The following is an 11,508-nucleotide window of genomic DNA, read 5'->3' as shown; positions in this document are numbered from 1 at the left end:
AAGTCCCCTGCTAACTTACCTATATAGAGCACTAATTAGGTATTCCAAAAGTGTGAAGTATTACAACCTGTAGATTTTTTCTTTCTTTTTTTTTTTAAAGATTTTTATTTATTTATTTCAGAGAGAGAGAAGGAGAGAGAGCACATGAGAGGGGGGAGGGGCAGAGGGAGAAGCAGACTCCCCGCGGAGCAGGGAGCCCGATGAGGGACTCGATCCCGGGACTCCAGGATCATGACCCGAGCTGAAGGCAGTCGCTTAACCAACTGAGCCACCCAGGCGCCCGATTTTTTTCTTTCTTAAATTATTTTGGAAACATCTTTTCATACTCCTGGAAAATGTCCAAGTGATGCAAGTATCAGTATAAATTGGAGCATCAACTGCATCCCAGAGCAATCTGCAACCAAGGTCAGACACTGAGAATGAAACATTACTTGTATTACTTTTTTCAATGAAAGTAAAATAATTTCTTCTAATGTGTTTCACATTATTTTACTTGGTGTTATGAAATAGGAATAAAACTCACCTACTATGAATGAGACTGTTATGTAGCAATATTCTTAGCATATTCTTGGACTTGTGATGGCAAGGTAGCAGGAAGACTTAGAAGTCTTAAGATTTTTCAGATAATTTACAATAGAACAAAATATGTAATTCCTTTCTATTTCTTCTTTGTACTTATTTTTAAAATCTTATATAATACATATAAACATAGTTACATTTTATGTATATACACACATATATGCAATATGTGTGTAGGTGGATATGTGAGTGTGACATGTCATTTTGAATTTTAGTCATTTCAAATCAGGTACATTTATAAGAATTAATTTAGTTTTATGGAAAAGGGTTTTTGGGACATTGAAATCTACAAAGTAGTGCAGAGGCAAATATAAGAACTAGAGGCATTCACTTCTGTATATTCATAGGACAGAAATAGTGGGTGAAATTCAAGGGAACAATTAGAATTAACAAGGGTCAATTCTAATGCTATGGTGGTAATCATTTGCAATATGTGAGTGCATCAAATTAACATGCTATATACCTTAAACTTACATAATGTTATATGTCAATTCTATCTCAATAAAGCTGGAAAGAAAAATGGGATAAAATAAAATAGCCTAGGTAGTAAAAAAAAAAAGAGAGAGAGATAAAAACAAGAAAAACAAAAGAAAAGACAGCAATGAGCAACAACCTCTTTATCCTTCAAGATGAAATTCAACACACATGGCAGTTCAGTCATGAGATGGAGTTTTATGTAATCATTAAGAATTATGAAGGTCTACATTTGATATTAACACATGTCTATTATATATAGTCAAGCTTAAAAAGCAAATTATTAAACATCAAGTAAACTTTGCTCCCCCCCCAAAAAAAAAGTATCAGTTTATGCTAATGTAAGGAATCTCTAAATTATGGTTTCTCTTGTTCTCCAAATATAGGACTGTGTGGGTGATCATATACTATGGATGGACTTGGAGTTGGCAAATGTCTAATCGTTTGTCCTTGTTTAATTTATCATAACATAGAACTATTACTTAATAACAAAAGCCTCCTTAGTGGAAAAATTTATGGTTATTTTCATTTATCTCTGGTGCTAGGTTTTAAATTAATACTTTCTATTGAGGAATATGAGAAATCTGATTTCGCGAAGTCTATCATGGGTTTTATGTTCCTAATGTTTGTGTTATACATGTAATATTTAGTGCACAAAATCTGGCCTGCAAGAAATATATGTATTTGCATCACATACTTTTCCTTTAAATAAACTAAATATGATCTTTGATTCCCTAATCTACCTGATTGGTAGGAAATCCATCTTTAACCACTGCTGAGGCTTCTCTTGCTTCCCAAGGCTGTACTAAATTTGTGGTTTCGTAAAGCGGAACTTCTAAGCTGCTATTCTGGTTATAGGTTTGTTCATCCAGCAAGTCAAGTCCCTTTAATTGAAGAAGTTCTGCTGCTTTGTTGCAATCCTGGGACCGTCTTGTGGCTGAGGTCTGTGGTCCTCAAGTGTGTCACAGAGCTCTAGTTTCTGGGCTCATACCACCTGTCCAGTGTGCTACCACGGAGCTGGGTGCAGGGTTTGGTCACCCAGGGAGCTGCTGACACTTGACTTTTCCACGCATTGGGAAGCAAATCTCTCTTTTCCTTCTCTGCTGCCCTCAAAACCCTTGATAGTCTTTAACCTCTGAGAGTGTCTGGGAGAGGAAACACTGAATTCAAAGAGCTTTTAATTTAGCTCCACAGAAAACCTGACTCTTAGAATTACAAAGAGCTGGCTCCTTTCTGAGGAGGAAATAAGAAAACTTAGGGAGAACAAAAATTAATTTCTCAATCACGTTTCCTACCAACCAGATGAAAATAATTGTTCTTTAAAAAACTCTTGATGAAGCCCTTCCACCGAACTGGAGAGTTACTGAGTAGACAAGAGCAGTCTGCCAAGCCTCCTTTAATAGAGAATGTGAAAAACTGTGTATTTTCTTCCAACTCTTTTAAGTTAAAATCTAAAAATTGGTATCAAAGTTTGAATAGTTGTAGATTTAATAGTTTCCACATAATGAAAATGATATCATACACACAAAATAAAATATATCTATAAAATATTTTTTCTAGAGGGGTTTTTCTACCTCTATTTTTCTACCTCTGATGGGTATTAAAGAGGGCACATACTGCATGGAGCACTGGGTGTTATATGCAAACAATGACTCATGGGACACTACATCAAAAACTAATGATGTAAGGTATGGTGATTAACATAACATAATGAAAAAAATATTTTTTCCATAATGATTTGTTATACTACATCATCCATCCAAAAAAAAAAAAATACATGATCAGGTTGTTCTTTATCAGTAGGAAATTCTACTGCATCTTCTTCTTAATTTGTATTTATACCCTACATCCCCCTCACCTTTGTTGTGAGAGTTTCATTTATTTTAATGCCTGGAAGTCCTTTGTTGATCAACATATGAGTTTCAGCTTCAAAATTTTATAAATAAACTGAAATTATAAATTTATTTTATTTACTATCACTTTAAGTTTTCAAGTGTTACAAACATTTCTTCTGGTAAAGAAAACATTTCAACGACCAAAATTCTCAAAATACGTTAACTATATTATGTATTTATCTGAAAGAAAAAATAAAATGTTATTGAACATGCATCTCTAATGCACTTAATGGGGCTTCTCCCCCCATTTTGTATCTGTGAGTGAACATAAATTACTAATACAGTGAGATAGAATTCACTATCAATTCCACTTTTATTTTTCTCTTTTAAATATTGCTCAAGTTGATAAACCTTGTTCACACAAATAAAATAATTAAAGGAGTTTGGTACAAGATAGGTCACTCAGTTCTTTAAACTTGTCTGAACAAGTTTAAACACATTAATTGTGTCCCAGCAAAAGAATTCTTTTTTTTTTTTTTTTTTTTTAAGATTTTATTTATTTATTTGAGACAGAGAGAATGAGAGAGAGAGAGCACATGAGAGGGGGGAGGGTCAGAGGGAGAAGCAGGCACAGGGAGCCTGATGCGGGACTCGATCCAGGGACTCCAGGATCATGACCTGAGCCGAAGGCAGTCGCTTAACCAACTGAGCCACCCAGGCGCCCAGCAAAAGAATTCTTTAAAAAATATATTAACCAGGAACAGTTATTTCCTCTTTTCTTTTTTCTGTTTTTGAACTGCAAATAATTGGAAACATCTGACTTTGAAAAGGACTTGTTAGTCATTCCTTAGAGTTATTCAGGCTGTCAAAGTCTGAGTATATTCAGAGCCCTTGACCATGATTTAGCAAGTGGCACTTTCACTTTGACTTATCTGGCTTAATATAATATTCTTAGATAGAGTTGAAAAAAATAAAAATATTACGAGTTTCAATAAATCTTTCAAAAACATTAATTTTCATGATTTATCTTATCACATGTCAAAAATCCAGAGATAGCAAAATTATAACCACTAAATCAATAAATAGTAATTAGGAGGAGTTTATTGTGTATACACTTTTATTAAAGTAAGGTAAGATTTCATGAAATGAGAGCTTTCAAATTCAAAGACTTATGAGCAGCTCAGGGGTATAACATTATGGGATGGCTTATAAAGTGAAATGGGGAAATTGCTTAACTTTTGCAATAATGGGTTATTACACGGGGTTTCCAGACAACAGAGTATTGATTAAAAGTTATTATCTCATACCATTTTTAGAAAGGTAATTTAAAGTTCTCTTATGATTATCAGAGACATTTACAATAGATAATATCAATTGTTTTGCTTATGTTAATGAAATGCGCTAACGTTAGTTTGGCTTACTTGCCTTAAATGTTTCTTTTCTGCTCTTGGAATTCTCAAGTCCAGTCTTCATTTTATATTTCATTTTAGCACACATGATTCAAATAAGTTTTCATGAAAACTGGGGAGCTAAAGTTTTAGCTTATTTGATTTATAGAAAATGTCTGCAACCTAATCAAATTGCAAAACAGTCTTTGTGGTCAAATACACTTAAAGGAACAACAACAGCAACAATGAAAAAAAAAAACAAACACTCAGAAATAAATTATGGAACCTATTTTGGCAGGCAAGTTATTAGAAGTAGAAGTTAAATCATGCAGATATCAAGATTTACATCTCTAATGAAATTATGTAATCACTTTTATTATTATAGAACAAGAGATCAAAAGGTTATTTCTTGTTACTTATTTTGAAATAATTCAATATAATATGTCCACATTTTTTTAGCTGTCTTGAAAACAAAGAGTGTAGGAAGGGACAGAACACCAAAGTTTGATATGCTTATGCACACATTTCCTTACCATACCCCCAATGCACAGGCACCTAATGAATTTCAATTGAAACATAGAAGATAAAAAGAATGTAAAGGAAACAGTTAACAGATGTCTAAAATGATAACCTCCCAGGCCTCATATATTTTATTCCTCTTTTTAGGAGACTTTCAAAGTGCTAAAAATATTTTTTTTTAACTTTGTGGTTTATCCTCATTTCAATTTGAATGTCATACCAGTGCATATTTATATAAGTTCTTTTCCTGTAAAATCATTTTGTTGTATTTGATAAAAGTCATTACCTTGATAAAGGTCTTACTGTTCATTACATTATGGTCTGTAAATGCATGAACATATCCCAGGTTGTATACACGTGAGAATCTGGCTCTGAATGTAGTTCCCCTTAACAAAAAAAAAAAAAAAAAGAAGTGCTTTACAAAGATTACTAGCAGTTTAATTGATTATTATTTACCTATATAACTAAGGATAATAAATATAGCCACCTTAGTTCAGAATTTTATTTTATTTTATTTATTTATTTTTAAAAGATTTTATTTATTTATTTGACAGAGAGAGAGAGAGCACAAGCAGGCAGAACAGCAAGCAGGCAGAGGGAGAGGAAGAAGCATGCTCTCTGCTGAGCAGGGAGCCTGACGTGGGGCTCGATCCCAGGACTCTGGGATCAAGACCTGAGCCGAAGGCAGATGCTTAACAGACTGAGCAACCCAGGCGCCCCAGTTCAGAATTTTATAATAAATTGCAGAAAGCTTCCAATTTCCCGTTGTATATGTGATGTATTATGATATCCAATTCGTTAATCATTTATTACATGCCACGTATCATGCCAACACTTACATGCATTGTCACAGGTAATACTCATTCCACCATTTCAGGTAGGTAAAATGATAACTCTTTTTCAGAAATGGGTGATGGAGGCTCGGGTATTTCAGCTAAACTACTTATTTGCTAGTGAGGCAGATTTGCAGTTCCAGTCCTTGGCTCTCTGAGAGATCTTTTTTTTTCCCACTAAACCCTACTGAGTTTCATGATAAAGCACATTTTGAAGAAAAGAGAGATGAGAATTTTCATTAGCATGGGCCAAATGAAGCTCTATGTGAAAATTTTAGGTTGACATAATAGAAAATGGCAAATAATGCAATTCTTTGTGATGCTTCAACAGGCAGTGTACGAAGAGCATGGCTGCTGTTGGCAACCACTGAATGAGTCTTTCCTTCCCTGGTGCTTCTTTGCAGACAGTCATGGCTATAAAGTTGACCCAAAGACAACAGCAAATGTTGGTGAAACAGACTTTACAAACAACACGCTCTTTAATTACACAGTCCTATAAGGGTGTTCCTGTATGCTCTCTCTCTAGCTTTCCTCTGGCTTTTTCTCTATTTCTTTTCAGGGCTCGAAGCTAAATTTAGCAGGATAAATTTACCCACTTTGTTTGGAAATGATCTTAACCATGTGCTTCTCACAGCACAAAGACACCCAATTGTTTTCAGTTCAAGGTTTGGTTTTCAAGTTGTTCAAGGTAAATTTTTCTTACCTGTGCAAATTATTTATAACAGACTCATTTATATTTCTTGACAAAAATGATATGTTAAAATGGAGGGAGTTTATGGGTTCCATTTAGAATCGAATCACAGAAATTTGGAAAGAAGAAGGACCATGTGACAATCTATTTTAGGTTGTTTATTCTTTCTCTCTTTCTCTGTAATCCTTAACAATTTGAGACTCTAATAATAGCTATGGACTCCTCTCCCAAAAAATGCACATACAAACTAAATTTTGCACTATAGTTTCAGGGAAATTTCTGAGATGCATCCATGAAATACCCACTGGTTGAGAGCTAGTGATCCAATAGTTAACTTTAAGCTAAGAAATTAAAATTTTAAAGGGGATTTCTCTATTTTAGAGAATTAGCATTGAGGTTTAAAATGAGCATCTGTATTTAAGCCCTGGAGTTTTGTTTTGTTTTTTTTTTTGCTATTCTACCACAAATAGGTATACTACTACCAATTATTATGTAGCAGGTAGAATATTATATTTGCATAAACTTCATAAAAATGTCATTTTAATTATACCCATTTCAGTGGTCATTTTATGTCCAGATACTTATACTAACCACCATTCATATCCACCCTATACTTTTTAGAATGTGAGAATGAAAAATAAAATAAAATAAAATATTTTTTACATTTAATATAAATTCACCACCTAGAAAAATCATTACATTTAGAGATTGAATTTATCTAGGAACAGTGATTCTTACATCGTGAATTGTACACCAAACTGTTATATGAATCTTTTTGTCCCCTAAACTTAGCAAGTGAAAATGATCAATTAATACTTTTAAAATGTGAAACTATATAAATACCTTCAATATTGCTTTAAGTCTAATATTTGCAGGGAAAAGATTAAACTGCAAAATAAATATGATTAATGAAATTAGAAAAGCAGATTAGGTTGCTATATATAAACCTCTGTAAACACTTATTCACCTAGTTCAGGCAATAGTAATGTCAGCAGCAACAAAGTTCCATCAGTTTTAAAAGAAAGTGTACATTGAAAAGAAAAAATTCTATTTTTTAAAATCATGTAAAGTAACATAACTTCAAATTATATTGTTTACTTTTATGCTAAAATTTACAAAAATTATTTTAAAACATTCTAGTAACATATGCCTATAGACTTACGTTTATATTAACTCAAAAATGACACTTATATTTTAGTACAAGTTTATCTACAGATTGACCAGAAAATTAGAAAATATTCACTGACTGTGTCACACTAAACATTTTAGAAGTAGCATTTCTTGTATTTTAAATAATGTATTCCATCAGCAGCAGATAACTTCAATTTATTAATTGTGCACACTAGGCATGTGACAGTCTTGTTCTATACTTAATAAACATATGATCATTGGAAAATAGCAAATGTCCAACTATAATTATAATTATATATATGTGAATCTTTTTTAGATTATAAATTCCAAATGACAAAAGATAGGAAGTCCTTCATCAATATGTTAGAGTTCATTAGATCAGCAACTTCAAACACCCAGTAATCTCTTGAAGTCACTGACAGTCCGTTCATTCGGTAGCATTAAAGTGATCAGAAAAAGTAACAACAACATTTTGTAAGTGATTTTTAATTGATATTTCTCTAGTTTCAAACATGTATCTGACCTTTATTATTATCACCTAGAAATCAAGTATAAAAAATATACTCTTTTTTTTTCCTGGTAGGCAATGTTTTTCAAAAATATGAGATACTTTGTTATTTCCTTAGCAGACACTTCTATATAAAATAGGAAAATTCTTCTACATTATTTCCACAGTTGTCATTTAAATCTTTTGACAAATGTTGCTAGGGAAACAAATTAAAAAAAAGATAAAGTGGGGATGGGATATTGAGAAAGAGACAAAAGTAATTATAATAGTACAGAATTATATCTAGGAAATATCAAAGATCAGTATGTCGGAAAATATATTTGGAAACTATCAGAGATTAAAACTTTATTTTTAAACTATGTCTGTTTTTAATGAGTACAAGTGCACTCTGTAGAAAGGAAGGTAAGTAGAGTAATTTTATTATGACAATGACTGTCTAAAATTGTCACTGACATTGAAAACAAAGAGGCAGGTATAACAATATACTTAATAAGCATAAATAAGTTCTTTAAAATTATAAATGCGGGGCGCCTGGGTGGCTCAGATGGTTAAGCGTCTGCCTTCGGCTCAGGTCATGATCTCAGGGTCCTGGGATCGAGTCCCGCATCGGGCTTCCTGCTCCTTGGGAGCCTGCTTCTCCCTCTGCCTCTCTCTCTCTCTCTGTCTCTGTCTCTCATGAATAAACAAATAAAATCTTTAAAAATAAAATAAAATAAAATAAAATTATAAATGCATTTGAATATGGTATTTCCCAATTCTGAACCACCTTCACGGGACTTAGCAAGTTCACAAAAAGGTCAACATGATTTATTTCTTTTTCATCACAGGTTACCTCCAAATTCTCTCATTTTGCTTATCTTGACTTTAGCCCCTACTCCTGCATTTGTCTTTCTTTCAAACTGTTGCTCTCAGTTATAAAAATTCATATCATGGCAACATGCCAGGAGCTACTTAGGTTTAAAAAATAGCCTCTCATTTAAATAACTCTGCTGACTTTCTCCTAGACTTGCTTACTGGAAATGGTAACATAGAAAGAGGCTGTGTCTTTTTTAGATTGTGGCTTAAGTTTAAATGACCCAGTCATCTAAAAAAAAATTTTTTTTTTGTTTCTATGAGCATGTTCCTGCTAAAGTGTAAAGTGACAGGGAAGGTTTCTCTGGCAAGGTTACATCTGCACAGTGACCTGTAGAAAGTGAGATGCTTGAGTGTCTGGGGAAGAGAATTTCCAGACATAGTGGCCAGCAAGAACAAAAATGAGATTGGGACCATCTTGGCTTGTGTGATTGATAAAACAAAAATTAGTAGATGAGGTAACTAAAGGAAGCTGGACAGGTTGTTTTGGTCAGTGGAAGCCATTTTAAGGGTTTTTATTTTTACTCTGATGTCTGTGGTTAGGCACCTATTGTTGTGGTCAGGTAAGTGATATCTTGAGAGTTATGTAAGAAGATATTTAGATGGAGCCAGGGTGCAAGTAAGCAGAATGAACAGACTATAATTGTAATAATCAAAATTGATTGGATGAAGGTGGCAGTATTGGAGGTTGAAACCTTAAGAAAGTATAGTAAGAAGGAAGGATTTGCTGATAGATGGATGTGGATTATAAAACAAAGAGAGGGGCACTAGAGATTTTTTGGCCTGAGAAACAATGGTCAGCCACTTAGTTTTAGAACTGGAAAAGAGCAGATTTGTTTGGGTAGATAGATGAGAACAGAAATCTAAAGCTTGTTTCTAGATCTTGTTGTGAGATCATCTGGGAAATCATTGTATTCCAGGTCTCCACCTGGGAACATGTCAGCATTTTTAGATCAGGAAGAGGAAAGGGATTCAGGAAAGAAGACAAAGAAACAACATCACATTAGAATGTAATGGGAACAAGAAGCAAATTGTCTTAAGTCACTAAGCTTTTTCTACAAAGGCCAGGATTACCATAGCTAATTGCACCAATTTATAGAGGTTAAACTATAAGCAGAATTCTGGTTGAGAAAAACAAATCTAGTGAGAAAGGCGTACCCATTTCTTAAAAAAAGTCAGTCTGGAGGACAAATTCTCATAATGTAAGAGGTGGATTTATCTTTGAAGGACAGCCTTCTGCAATTATGGATTTTTATATAGGTTATATGAAGAAACTTTAGATAACAAAGATGAGTAAATGTGTGTGTGTAATTTGTTTCATTTATTTTATGATTTAGGTTTGACACTAGCATTGGGCTTCTAGTTTTTGCAGATCAGCATTTACATATCTCAACTGAACTTCACAATGACTACTTTTATGACTGGGAAACACAGTCACAGATAATTTTGTCATGACACAAACTGGAAACTGGCCTATCTTTATCTGAAATGAATTGCCTGACCAGGTAACATACCATACATTTTTTCAAAGGTTATTTGATATCAAACATATTAAATTTTCATGAGTTTTAAAGTTTTATCTACCATTACAATTATGTAATTTCTAAAATCAATAAATGAGGAAATGATTTCCTAATGATTTCCACTAATACATATAAAGCACTTTATAATTCAATGATTGTTGGCTTTTAGTCACTTTATTAGGAATCATAACCGTTTTTATCCTAAAATTAATAGCATACACTGAAATAGGTAAGATGTAAATAACTTGATATATTGCTATATAGATGCATTACATAAATTTATTAAATACAGTAATGTTCTAATTAAAGAAATTTATGAAATATCTGTAGAGGCTATCATCATAAGATAGATACATTTGAAGGCATTGTTTGGTTTTGTAAAAATTTTGTTGTATTTCACATCTTTTTCCTCCAGTCCATTATACTTAGTAATAATGACACATCTTGTTTTTTTTTTTTTTGACATGATTTTTTTTTCACTTAAGAAGTTGATTTAAGAATTTCCCCATGAAATTATTTGGTCCCCGTAAGTATCATTATGGGTGACTGCGTACAATGCCAACTGTCTTCTGTTATAAATAATAGTGTAAATATCATTTGTTTCAAAACTTTTTCTGCTATCTCAAAGGCGAGTGGTTTTGAACGTATCACTTAAAATCCAGTTCTTTTGACTGTGTCAAAAAGTCACTGGTTGCTAATGTCAACATTAGCACTAGATGATAACTTTTGCTCTTAATATCACATAGGGTTTTTTTAAGCCCCAAAACTAAAGTCATTCTGACATTGTTTTGCAAATATAAGACACCTTTCATTTCTGACACAATATTAAAAGTAATGGAAAAATAACTTATTATAATTTAGAAATTAAAGCATTTAGTGAATATAATGTATCTAGTATTACATGCTCATTATACTGGCACATATTCTTTCAGAAATTTCTCTGCATTTGGTTTTCTTTGATGAACATATTTGCCTTTATTTTGTCTTACGTTATTTATGTATTTTAAAACTGCCTTAAATCATTTGGGGAACAAATTTTAGGGTAGGTATAGACAAATAAGACAATCTTACAATTGTAGGAAAATACATTCAACAAGAAAAAAAATTGCCTTATAAAATGACTTTTTGAAACAATTTAGTTTGCTTTTATATATTACATGATTGAATATCATGAA

The sequence above is a fragment of the Leptonychotes weddellii genome, chromosome 1 (assembly GCF_054177405.1).
Source record: "Leptonychotes weddellii isolate Sample4059 chromosome 1, ASM5417740v2, whole genome shotgun sequence".
Classification (NCBI taxonomy): Eukaryota; Metazoa; Chordata; class Mammalia; order Carnivora; family Phocidae; genus Leptonychotes; species Leptonychotes weddellii.
This window is presented reverse-complemented; position numbering follows the sequence as displayed.